Genomic DNA, 13,395 nt, shown 5'->3' on the forward strand with positions numbered 1-13,395 from the left:
CTTTCAGCTTATTGGTATTATCGTTCATTGCCTGCATTTGTTCTCTTATCTCATGCTTTGCTTCGTGAATCATCTTAATCGTGTATAATTAAGTCCTTTTCTGACATTTCTTCTACCATACTGTCATTGGATTCTATTAATGTAGAATCTAGATTTGTTTGGATCATTTTCTTCCCTTGTTTTTTCATGTTGTTCATGTATCTTCCCCTCTAGCAGTGCAGATCTGGGGTATTGCAGGTTTCCCCCTATAGTCTTATAGTGGCCCTATAGGTTTCCAAAACCCTTTCTTTAAGGGGAGATCAATATTAGCAGTGCCCAATTCAGACACTATGTAATCCTAGACCAAATAGTCCCTATGAGGGCAATAACAAAATTGTCATAATAAACAGAATGAGTTAAAATATTATCTTCAGTAAAACAAACAGATTTGCAGTAAGGTCTGCAGTTTCAGATGGAGGACAAAGAAGATGCAGAGGTATGTAGAATGTGGCTGTTAATGGGATAAGAAAAGAATATACAGAAGTTCTAGATAATAGAAAGGGTAAGAGTGTAATCAAAAGAAATTGGATGTTAGCATGCAAAAAAGGGAGAAAGAGACTCTGAGGGAACAAGTAAACAAAAGGAAAAGAGAGCAAGAAAAAAGTAAAGAAATAAAAACTTAAGGGCTGGGAGATAGCTCAGTCGGTAAAGTGCTTGCCTTGCAAGCACAAGGTTATGGGTTCGATTCCCAGTACCACACCAAAAGAAATAAAAACTTAAATTTTTTCAATAAGGAGAAAAAAGAAAATCTACAATATAACAGTCATATAGTAATGAAACCTCCCAGTCTTCAGTAGCCTGATGCATGAGAAGTACCTGACAATGAGCTTCAAGCCTCCAGCAGGCGTCTCAGGATGGGATTTGCCCCACCTGAAGATCAGAGCTAGGGCTTCCAGTATTATCCAAGATGGCCGCTCTGGTTTCGAAATGTGTTGGCAAATGGGGAGCTGCAGCTCAGGGTGTGGACGTGGTCAGCTGGAGGTCCTGCAGGCGGGATGCAGTTGGTCAGGCAGGGGTCCTGGAGGTCCGGTGTCTTTGGTGTGGTTGTGGGATCCTGCAGGCCGGGTGCAATCAGTTGGTCTGGGGTCCCGGTGATAGGGCGCAGTCAGTTGGTCTGGGGGTCCTGGAGGCAGGGAGCAGTCAGTCGATGTGAGGGCCCTAGAGGCAGGGAGTGATCGGTCAGGCTGAGGGATCCTGGAGATGGGATTCAGTCTGTCCGGCCAGGAGTCCTATGGGGCCTGGCCGTTGTCTCAAAATAGCGGCAGCCACATGTAACCAAACCTGCAGGTTCTGTCACAGTGAACTTCCAGGCAACAGCAGGCAGCTGGTGCTCCACTGGCAGTCAGCGATCAGTTTGCTGACTGTTGTGGGACGATCGGGAGGTGAACCACCTGCGTTGGGTGATGGATAGGTGTAAGGCAGGCGATGGACAGGCAAGAAATAGATATCCTCTGCTTGAAACCGGAGTTATGGAGTGACAAGGAACGCAGCCTCCCTCTAGTCCGCCATCTTGGATCTCCCCCAGTGACTTTTGTAAGAAATGTGAATTAAGGGCTAGGAACAGAGCTCAGTATGTGTGCCCAGGAGTGCTTCTGGGCACTCACAAGGTCCTGGGTCCAGCCCCAGAGCTCGTTGTCGCCGGCTGTCTCCTGTCCCTAACAGGGCCTTTTCCTGCTGCTGTCTTCTGTGGGCAGCAGACTCTGGTCTTCTGCCTTGGAATGCAGATGCCCCAGCCGCTCTCCGGGGGCTCTGGGGCCTCTGCCTTACGCAGGGGCTGCATCCTTGGCCTCTCTCTTATTCCGAGGCTTCTGGCTTCCTGGGTGGAGCAGCACCTGTTCCCCAGCTCCTCAGTCTACTGACCGCCATAAGAAATAAACCCCCACTTATATTAAAAACCAAGTCAGACCATGGGGCTTCCTATCTTGAGCCTCCATGGGGCTTCTGTCACCCCTAAAATAAAACCCAGCTCTTTCCCACAGCACCTCTTCCACCCGCTTGTCTCCCACCTCCCCTCCACCAACCCCAGCTTCTGTCATTTATTCCAGTCCCCCTGACGGCTCCTCTTCCTTCCACGACAAGGAGTGTCTCTCTCAGCCCCCTGACGGCCTTTGCCCCACTGTGCCTTCTGCTGGGAACACTCCTCTTCCGGATCTTCGTTGGTGGCATCTTTGTGTCACTCTCAAGTCTGCCAAGTCACCTTCTCAGAGAGGCCTTCCCTGGCCACCCAATCTGAAGGGGACCAGGGTCCTTACAAGCCACTCTTGTGCCATCGCGCAGACTCAGAGCACCCCCGGAGCTCTACTGCGGCCTGTTCGCCTCTGGGCTTACTTCCTCTCTCCCGCTAGAATCAGAGCTCTCTGAGGGCAGGGGCTCCATTTATTCGCCAAAGTTTCACATTACCCCCAACGGTACTTGGCAAGGAGAGAACTCTGGAAAACATTTGCCCAATGAATCAGTGATGGATTTACCTATGATGGCTTCTTCATGGCCTGTAGAAGTACAAGGCCTGTTCATGAAGAGGATGTGCTAGGCTCGTACACAGAATACTACTCAACGATGAAGAAGAGCCAAGAGCTGATACACAGAAAAAAACAAATATGTTCACACAAACATGTTCACCGTGGGGCTGGGGATCTGGGCCGCAGTGGAGTGCTTCGCCCAGCATGGGCAGGCCCTGGTTCCATCCAGCACTGGGAGGAAAGATGCCGAGCAAAAGAAGCCAGGCACATAAGAAATGAATGATAGAAATGTCCACCATCCTCAGCAATGAGGGAGACACAAAGCAAAATTACACGGAGCCTTCACCTCACGCCAGTCAGAATGGCAGCCGTCAAGAACACAAGTCATAATCAATGCTGGAGAGGATGGGGGAACAGAAACTTTTACACTGTTGGTGGGATTGTAAATTAGTACAACTGCTATGGAAATCAGTGGAGTTTCCTCAAAAGACTAGGCATGGAACCACTACATGACCCAGCGACACCACCGCTCGGTATCTGTCCACAAGAGTGTTACCGAGAACCGCTGCTTGCTCCTGGGCTGCTTCAGGTGGAAAACCGTGGCTTCTTTCCAAGCAGCTCCAAGCGGTTCGGCGCAGCTTCTTGCTCTTTTCCCTTACCTAAAACCACCGCTTCTCGCGCTTACGGCCCGACCAGTGGGACAGAAGACATGTACACTTCAAAGGTTCATCAAGCAGCTTCCCCTTTATTCTAATAACACCCTCAATATATAAGCAGTCTCATGCATAAGCAATTGTAGCCAGATATGTCCATCCAATCCTGTTAAAGGTCAAGCGATCACTCGCTCGAGCATACATGTAAAGTATATCTGTCCACGCGCTAGGCGGCTGAACTGATTATCATACAGCTAATTGTAAACGCGTTCTGCCTTTCTCCATGCATAATCAGAACACCGTTTGCTCTCTGGCAGTCACCATCTTTGGATGCACATGGCGTAACCCTGGGCCCTGGGTTCCGCCTGCCACAGAGTGTAAGTCCTCATACGATAGGGACACATGCACACCCATGTTTATAGCAGCACAATTCACAATAGCCACGCTACGGAACCAGACTCAGTGTCCATCCACAGATGAACGGATAAAGAAAATGGGGTATATATACATGATGGAGTTTGATTCAGCCATAAAGAAGAATGAAATGATGTCATTTGCAGGAAATGGATGGAACTTGAAAGCAAAATAAGCCAAAGAAATCAAGGGTCACATGTTTTCTCTCATATATGGAAGATAAAGAGAAAAAAGATTGGTGTGGTGGAGCTCATGAAACTAGAAGGGAGACTAGTAGACTGGATGAAGGGACCAAGGGGAGGGAGGAGGAGAGGAGAGGGGAGGTATGGGGACACACTGATCCAACGACACCATTACATTGTGCACATGTACCAATACATGACAAGGAATCCCACTTTGAAGTTTAATTATATGCACTAACAAAAACTTTAATGAAGCCAAACACCAAAGAGTGCACATACCACAGGACTCCATTCATACAGAATGCCAAGGAGAGAGAAAAGTCAATCAGCGATGTTAGAAATCAGAAGACCAGCTTGTCACCTCTGGATGGGGAGCTCGGTGTAACCATGAAGCTACTCTGTCTTCACTGGAATTTAGGATCCACAGTTTTATGTATTTGCCAAAACTCATCAGATTGTATACTCACATCTATGCACTTCCCTATCTGAAAATCTCCTTTAATGAATAAACATATTCTTGTGAGCTGAAAGGCCAGTTTCTAGGACCAATTGATTCAGAATGAAGTAACAGTTTGAATTAGCTCTAATTCGGAGGATTTCAAAGTTCTATGCTTCAGTCATGCTAGAATAATACCGAGGCATTTTTGACCTCTTTTTGGAGTGTTTTGATAAGAAAAATATGGTTTGGCTGTGTCTGCCTTTCTATAAAAACCATACTGCTTAGCGGGGCTCTGTGGCGGGGTGGGCCTCCTGGTTTGCTGGTTAGGCTTTGCGTGTTCGCAGATGACCTCGGCTTTACTCTCCTGCTCCTGGGAGTCGTCCAGCAGACCAAGCTTCAGCCAACTCATGAGCGGCGCCAGAGGGTATGGAATGGTCTCACCTCCCGCCTGCGCTCCCGAATGTGAGGCCCTCCAGGAGATGGGCCCAAAGGCCAGTGACCACACTTTGTCCTTCCTGCTCACTTTTGTCCTCGGGTGCCTGAGCACCGCGGGACTACCCCCACCACTGACAGGAGGCGAATGCCGTTGCCTGGCTCGTCCAGGGGCCCAGGGAAGCTGGGCAGAGTGGCCTGGCAGCTGTGAGTGGTGAGCCCCTGGTGGATGGTGAGCGCTGTCCCCCTCGGGAGGGAGGAAAACCCACCGCACTCGTCTGGAAAGGGAAAGGTGAGTGGGGTGCTGCCTCCTCCTGAGCAGCAGGGGATGCCTGGCAAGATGTCCCTGTGCCCCTCGGGACACCTCCTTATCGTACATCAATTTAAAAAGAATCGCTTCTGCTCTCTTCACCTGAAAGATGAGCTATCTCGGACACTGGAGGAGGCTGCAGGGCTGCGTCACTCCTGGGGGTGACAACTTTGTGTGCCTTTGGGGGCAGCCTTTATCCGGTCAGGCAGGGCAGGCATGGGGACAGGGTCTGAGATATCAGGCCAGAGCCTTCTTGCCCTGGTGGCCAAAGCTCTGCTGCTCCAAAACCTGGTGGCTCTTCTCCAGTGAGACACACCCAGTGCCTCTGGGCAGGGACAGGAATGGGAGGTGACCTCAGTTTGTCTGGGAAAACCGGAAGAGAGGAAAGGGATTATATACCAGCCTCACACCAAGCCCACAAGTAACTCAAGAGCTGCAAAAATCTAATCTTCCCTGGGAAGGAGCAGAGTGCCAGACAGGGAAGCTGCCTCGCTTCCTGGGGAGGAGGTTGGGCCTCTTCTGCTGAGTCTCATGAGGTCGAGGTGAGCTTTGGGGACCTCCCGTGTGTTCGGAGCACTCCGCTCGGCCAGATAGGGAAACTCCAAGGGCAAAGAGCAACAAATAAGAGGAAGCGGCCCAGGCCTAGCCGCCTCCTGCTCCTCTCCAGACCCCACCTGAGGAGACCATCGCCACTATCTTTGGGCTTTAGCGTCAGAAAGCCCAAAGCCACTCATTAGTTGCAAGATCCAGTGGCTCTGAAGACTCTCATGCTAAGTGAAATAAGCTAATCCTCCAAAATCAAAGGCCAAATGTCCTCTCTGATATGAAGATGCTAAGTCACAATAGGGGGTGGGAGGGAGAACAGATGCTCATTGGATTAGACAAGGGGAGCAAAAGGGGAATGGGAGCAGGAAAGGCAGTAGAATGAATGGGACGTCACTTTCCCATGTTCATATATGAACACACGACCAGTGAAACCACGTACGACCCCAAGGATGGGAAGCCATACTCCATGTGTGTACGATATGTCAAAACGCACCCTACTGTCATTATATCTAAAAGGAACCAAATCCACAACAACCAAAAGATCCTGAGCACTTGTGACCCTCCCTGCGCTCGGCTCCCTCTCCGGTAGAACAGGAATAAGCACACTTACCTGTCAGGGCTCCTCGGAAGAACTAAGCACGCCTGGCCACACAACACAGTGCCTGGTACACTCACGGGTCTCTGAGAATGCTAGGCGTTTAGTGAGTAAATGCTTTGGTAACTAGATCCCACGGCATGGGCGATCGATTTAACGAGGTGATTCAATTAACTTGTGATTTAGATTAATTAAAAGCAAAATGGGTCCTCCTGAAATTACTAACTCAGGAACATGGCTCCCTGGTTTTGTTGAAACAGAGCCATGCCTGCAGTATTTCTGGAAATATTGCTTACTCATGAAGTAAACTTCTCAGCAGACAGTAGGTTTAAGAAGCCTAGAATTGATAGAGGGAGGCAGAGAAAAGAGAAAGAAAGAAAGAGAGAAGCAGAAAGAAAGAAAGAAAGAAATAAGGAAAGAACGGAGGAAGAAGGAAGGAAGGAAGGAAGGAAGGAAGGAAGGAAGGAAGGAAGGAAGGAAGGAAGGAAGGAAGGGAAAGAAAGAAAGAAAGAAAGAAAAAAAGAAAGAAAGAAAGAAAGAAAGAAAGAGAGAGGACAAGACTGTGCTTGTAAGAATGTGATTGTTTTAAATACTCAAAGAGCTGTTCTGCAGATAAGACATTAAGTTTATTTTAAGGGGTAGAATTGAACCCAAGGAGGATATTGAAGGGAATAGGTTGCTGATCAGAGGAAGGAAGGACACTTTTCCCCCAGAGCTTTAGAAATAAAACAGACTAACTCTGGAAGTACCAAGCTCCCTATCACTGAAGTTGACCAACCCTAGCGTGGATGAGCCCTTGGCATGAGCCCTAAGTCCTATGTCTGTGTAGTTTTATAGGTTTATATGTACATGTGACCTATCAGAGGCATTTACTGCCCATATCCCCTCCCTATAAATGAAGAAACCGAGGCTCTGGGATATATCCATTGCCCGAGGTCACCAGGTGGGAGTTGGCACCACCAGGATGGAATTCCTGGTCTTTTGACTTTGACCCCAGGGCTCAGTCCACTCAGGCAAGCCTTGGTGACAGCAGGCATTGAGCAGTCCCAGCTCGTCACTGGGAGCACGCAGAGGGCTCCTTTTAGAACACAGATTCCTGGGTTCCATCCCAGACCCTTGAGCCCAGACCTTCAGAGACAAGAATCTGCAGATTTAAAAATTCTCCTAGTTGAAACGATAATCATCAAATTCAAGAAAGAGTTACCTTCAGTTCAGTTCAAGAGAGGCTCTGAGGGTCCCGGCTACACCGGGAGAGGCGGGCAGTCTGCCAGGATGCAGTCCTGCTAGCTCTTATGCTGTTTGTGTCAAAACTAAATGATAATAAACAGCTTAAGGTTCTCCATTGAGGGTGCAAGCAGGTTTGAGGTCCACTTAGGGTCTGCAGGGTCTTTAATCCTAGGATGATCTGACCTACGTAGCTGCGGCTGGGGGCCATTCCTGCAGATGCACTGAGGCCTCTGCTCGGGAAAGAGACCTGGCTCCTGCCAGCTTCCTCAGACACGGATGTTAACGCAGGGCCCACCACCCTTCCCTGGAGGTCAGAGGTCTAATTGTGGTTCCCCACGTGCCAGTCATTTGGCCAGGCCCAGCGAGGCCAGCAGCCCTGGGTATCGACAGGGCCACCAGCTCCCCGGCTACTGGAGCATGTGAGGGGACCCCATGAGGTCTCTGGGCTGGCGCCAGGTCAAGGAGACGCTGGCAGTAGGCGCCTCCCCCGCGTGAGTGGGGCACAAACTTGCTTTGGTTAGTTCTGCCTTCACATTTGGTTGAAGCGATGGCTGGTTTCACAGCAGAGTGACAGGCAGCTGTCCCTCCAGGCCCTGGCATTAAGCTCTGCAGAAGTGGCTCAAGACCAGGGAGGCGTATGCAAAGCAGGGAGCAGAGCCCAGGCAGCCTTCACCCCAGGACTGGCCAGGAGGCCCCACGAACCCCCGATCTGATCACTGCTTACACAGAGAAGCCAAGAATCGGAGAGCACAGGAATCGGAGAGCCCCTGTACTAGGGAACCTGCAGTCCTCTGAGAACTTTCCAGCATCTCAAGAATCATACCCGGGGAGGGGGATGGTCCCACCACGGCCTGAGCCACGGTCTCCTCAGTGGGGGGGATGTGCCCCAGAGTTCACAAGAGAGCCTGTCAGTGGGAAGGGACATGCCAGATCCGCCCTTCCAGTTATTTTTCTATATTTTTAAACTTGTATTTTCTTTTATTTCATAAGGTACTTATTGATAGTAGTCATAACAATAGATAATGGTCTCGTTCCAATATTCTGACAGCTTGTATATATCATTTTATTTCGCCCTACAACCATGCTACTAGGTAGGTATTAGTATTTCTACTTAATAGACACAGAAAGGTCAAGTGATCTCTCTAAGAGCACACAGCTGACAAGTAGCAGAGCTGATTTAAATGCCATAATCTGGTTACAGAGATTACATTTATAACTACTATACCGTTCTGTCGTATAAATATGTAACTGAACAAATTGTTCTCCCCCCACCCAGTCCTGGGGATTGAACCTGGGGGTGCTCTACCACTGAGCTATATTCCTGGTCCTTTTGTTTTTTATTTTGAGACAGGATCTGTCTGAGTTGCGGAGGTTGGTTTCAAACTTGCAATCCTCCTGCCTCAGCCTCCTGAGTTGCTGGGATTACAGGCATGCACCACCACACCTGGCTTTAAAAGGGACTTCTGATTCCAAAAGAATCATGCCTGATCCCTTTCTAAGAAGCACTTCTCAGCCACATCCTTTGGGGGATGAGGTGAGAGCCCTGTAACTAGGCTCACAGAAAGCACTTAGCTAAAAGTGAGGGGACATGTGTGACCCCTCCTCCCAGTTCCCCCCACCCCCACACCAGGTACGCCCCACATGCGGCATAATCCAGGAAACCCAGCAACAGAGGGAACAAGTGAGGGCCCTGGTGACATCAGTTACTCGGTATGTATCACCAAAGCGTGACTTCTTTTTAATGTCTGGAATCAGAAAGAATGAATAGAAATAGAAGGTCTGATATTTTCTCCAGGACCCCAATATGACATCTGGGAACCCCATTACAAAAATTTGGAGGTGGAACTCTGGCAGGTTCTTAAGCAAAAGAGAAATGTGACAAAATCTGTGCTTTAGGAAGATTGAACTTGACCTTGGGGTCTCCAGACAAGGAACAAGAAGGCACAGGAGCATCTGAGAGTCGAAGAAAGGGATCAGGGCAGACACAACAGTCTGCCAAGTCCCCGTCCAGATCTCTTCCGGAGCGAGAGGGGGCTCACCGGCAAGCAGCCTTTCTAGAACATCTCAAATGACAGACCTTCTCGCAGTGCCAGGGGCACCCAGAGCTCCGCAGCCAGGGAGGGAGGGAGCGGAGAGGGGGAGGCCAGGAGAAGGAAATGAGCAGGCGAGCGGTAGGACAGGCCAGGCCAGCCACCCACCCCCTCCGGGAAGGCCCCGGTGGCCTCTGTTCCCTCCCTGCCACAGCCCAGTGGGAGCGGGAAGAGGGCGAGGGCAGGATGCAGAGTGAGGCCACCACCCAGTTCCCCTCTGCCTGGACACTCAAAAGCCAGGCAGGAGGCCTGGGAGCTCATGAGAAGGCGTGACAGAGTCATGACTGCTCCCTCCTCAGCTCAGGACCCCCGACACGCGGACGCCACACAGACCCTGCACCAGTCCAGAAGCAGCACATCAAAGCCATGAAGAGACCATGCCAAGCGACTCCAGGAGATGAGGACGCACACCAGGACAGCAGAGTCCCAGGCGGGCGTCAGCGGGGCTCCCGCTGGAATCCCAGCTACCCCAGCCCAGCTGCCAGGCTTCTCCAGGGCCGAGTTCCTTCATCTGCACAGCGGGCATGTCCACTCCCTCCGAGACTGGACTTGATGATGACCTGAGAGAAGTGGAAGCGAACAGTCCGGAATCTCACACGCAGTGGCGACCCTAGGTCCTCAATATGCCTGTCCAGAGTCCTTGGTACGCTGCAGATACCTTCTCGTCTTCTGTTGTTTTTCTTTACACTGTGTCTGTTTGTCTTCCCAAGTCTGAAACTTTTTTTTTGCACACACACACACCTGACAGTTTTTCCTTTAAGGTTTTGGAATTTTATGTCTCGCTTTTTACACTTCTTTAATTTTATTTTATTTCTTTATTTTGGTACTAGAGATAGAACCCAGGGGTGCTTTACCACTCAGTCACATGTCCAACTCTTTGTATGTTTTATTTTGAGACATGGTCTTGCTAAGTTGCTGAGGGCCTGGCTAAGTTGGTGAGGCTGGTTTTGAACTTGGAATCCTCCGGACTCAGCCTCCCGAGCTGCTGGGATCACAGAAGTGTGCCACCACACTCGATTTATGCCTTGCCTTTAAAATATGCTTCCCAAATCCATATTATGAAATATTCTCCTATGAAAAGTATTCTTCAAATGCTTTTTCCTACCAGGCGTGATGGTGTATGTGTGTGTGCGTATGCTTTTATTTGGGGGTACATTAAAAGATAATTCTCTGATTTTATTTTTCTTAGTAGCCAGTTGTTTCAACATTGCTATTTGCATGGGTCAGCCATTTAGACTGCCTTTACTTATTCTTGTGGATATATAATGCTCCATACCAGGTCCAGTTGATCAATTTCGTCTTCTCTATAACAATACCACCATGTTATCATTGCAATGAGTTTGGACAAGGTTTTTACATTTTTAGGACAAGTTCTCTACTCCTCAATATCCTCTTTCAATAATTCACTAGGATTCATTTGCATGTGTTCTCCAGATGAATTTTAGAATCCATATATTAACTACCAAAAAAAAATTACACTGTCTTCTCATTGAAATGACAGTGGGTTTATGTTATTTATGGAGTACTGATTTATTTAAAATATTCAATCTTCTCCTCCTGGAGTATAAGATGTCTCTATATTTATTAAAATATCATTTTGCATACTTGAACATTTCTTTAGATTTGTTCCTGGGTTTCTTGCTTTATTTTGTCTTGATTTATTTTGTTTTGCTTTGGTTGTACTTTTGTGAATGGAGTTTTTCATAGCATTTTATAATTTATTGCTTTTATATAGAAAACTTTCTCAATATTTTAACGTCTATATCATAGTCAACAATCTTACTAAACTTTCATTATTTTTGTGGGGAACAGTACTAGGGATTGAACTCAGGGGCAATCGACCTCTGAGCCACATCCCCAACCCTATTTTGCATTTTATTTAGAGATAGGGTCTCTGAAAGGCTTAGCACCTCACCATTGCTAAGGCTAGCTTTGAACTCATGATCCTCCTGCCTCAGCCTCGCCCCACCCCAGCCACTGGGATTACCTGGCTCATTAGTTTTAATACACCTTTTAAAATTGAGGTCTTAGCAAATAATCATATTATCTGAAAACAATAACCATTTTGTCTCTTCCTCTGTTAACTTTGTTTTTCTGGTTTTATTACAATGGTAAGAATCTACCTTCTTTTAGAATAGTTTTAAATGCATGACAAGGATGGAAAGAAAATTAGAGAGATGCACAGAAGCCAAAGAAAAAGTGAGGACCAGAATCCAAATAAGTCTGCAAGAACTGGATCTATGCCCTGCAGCCTAGAGCAAGAGTCCCAGCAGGTTCCAGGAGAGAGCGGAGAGGTGTCAGGCAAGGTGAAGGGCGAGACTGGACGCCACTGCAGAGAGTCTGGTCCCAACACCTTCATTCCCACCAGAAGAAGCTTCTAGAACAGCCTCCCCTCTGCAAAGTGAGACAAATAATATACATGTTTGTCACGACTTGACCTATGGGAGGAGAAAGAATCCTCCGAAAATGAACAACCATAACCTTTAACTGTGTTTTACAGAATAAGCTGTACCTTTTCCACAGTTTAAAAAACAAAATTTACTTTGAAAATGAAAGGTAAACCTCTTGGCAGGGACCTTCACTTCAAAGAATTCCAACAGGCAAATTCCATCAACTGTCGAAAATCACAAAACACCCACATGCACACGCGCACACGCCTTCGCGGAAGGTGCCAAGAGTAGCACCAATACAGGCAAAGAGAAGACGAGGGAGAAGATGACCTGAGGATGGAACAGAGAGATGAAGATGGAAAGTACCAAAGATCAAAAGGTTCCCGGGACCGGCGAAGAGGTACTAAACTGGAGGGCCCCAAGAAAAAGAATAGAAACAAGAGACATTATTCAAAGAGCTTGTAGCTGGGATTTTTCTGGGGGAATAAAAGTTCTCAAGCAGATAAATGAAAAGAAATAATGTACAGTAGCAAAGTATAAGAGAACACTAAAAATAAATAGAAGATCATAAAAGCAGCCAAAGGGGAAAACCAGATTAATTTTATATATGGCCAGAAGAAATATATCTTCAGAATGCTGAGAGACAACAACTGCCAACCTAGAATTGTATCTATACCAATGTTGGGAAAAAACAACCTCCTTACAGTTTGCTCTGAGACCTTCACTAAAAGAATTTCTAAATTATACATCTGATTGTGTATCGGGAAGATGTACAGGAAGGTCAGAGCTGCAAAAAGATTAATAGGCTAAGAAGGAATTTAAAAAGTGGGTAACAGGAGACAACTCTATTGCCATGGATTCCAACGTTCCAGAGCATTCTTTCCTCCCCTCCTCCTAACGAAGTCTTGCTTCCACTGAGCACTTCACTGTTCGTAGACTTTGTGCTGAGCTCTTAATACACACCAAGGCTTATAAGAGCCCTGTTGTGGTTTGGATCTGGAATGTGCCCCAGAGGCTCCTGCCCTGCTTGGTCCCCAAGGCACCAGTGTTCAGAGGTGGGCTTTGGGGACATGATTGGATCAAGAGGGCTCTGACGTCATTGGTGAATTCATGCTTTCAGGGATCTATCATTCGAATGGACTACTGGGAGGTGGTGGGAAGTACAGGAAGTGGGACCTAGAGAAGGGATTGGGTCCTCAGGGGCGTGCCCTTGGGGATTTATATCTTGTCCCCGGCTCCTTCCTCTCCTCTCCTCTCCTCTCCTCTTCCCCTCCCTCCCCTTCCCTCCTCTACTCCCCTCCCTGCCTCTCCCCTCCCCTCACCATCTCTCTCCCTCTCTCTCTCTCTCTCTCTCTCCCTCTCCTTTCCAGCTGACATGAACTGAACACTTTTCCTCTTCCATACCCTTCCACCATGATGTTCTGCCTCACCTCAGGCCCCCAGCAATGGAACCAGTCAACCATACACTGAAATTTCTGAAATCATGAACCAAAATAAATCTTCCCCCATCTAAGTTGTTTTTCTCATGTGTTTGTCACGGTGACAAAAAGCTGGCTAAAAGAAACCCTGAGAGGGAAAGAACATTGTCACCATTTATACTGACTCTCCAGAGGGAGAGT

The sequence above is a fragment of the Sciurus vulgaris genome (assembly GCF_902686455.1).
Source record: "Sciurus vulgaris genome assembly, chromosome: 9".
Classification (NCBI taxonomy): domain Eukaryota; kingdom Metazoa; phylum Chordata; class Mammalia; order Rodentia; family Sciuridae; genus Sciurus; species Sciurus vulgaris.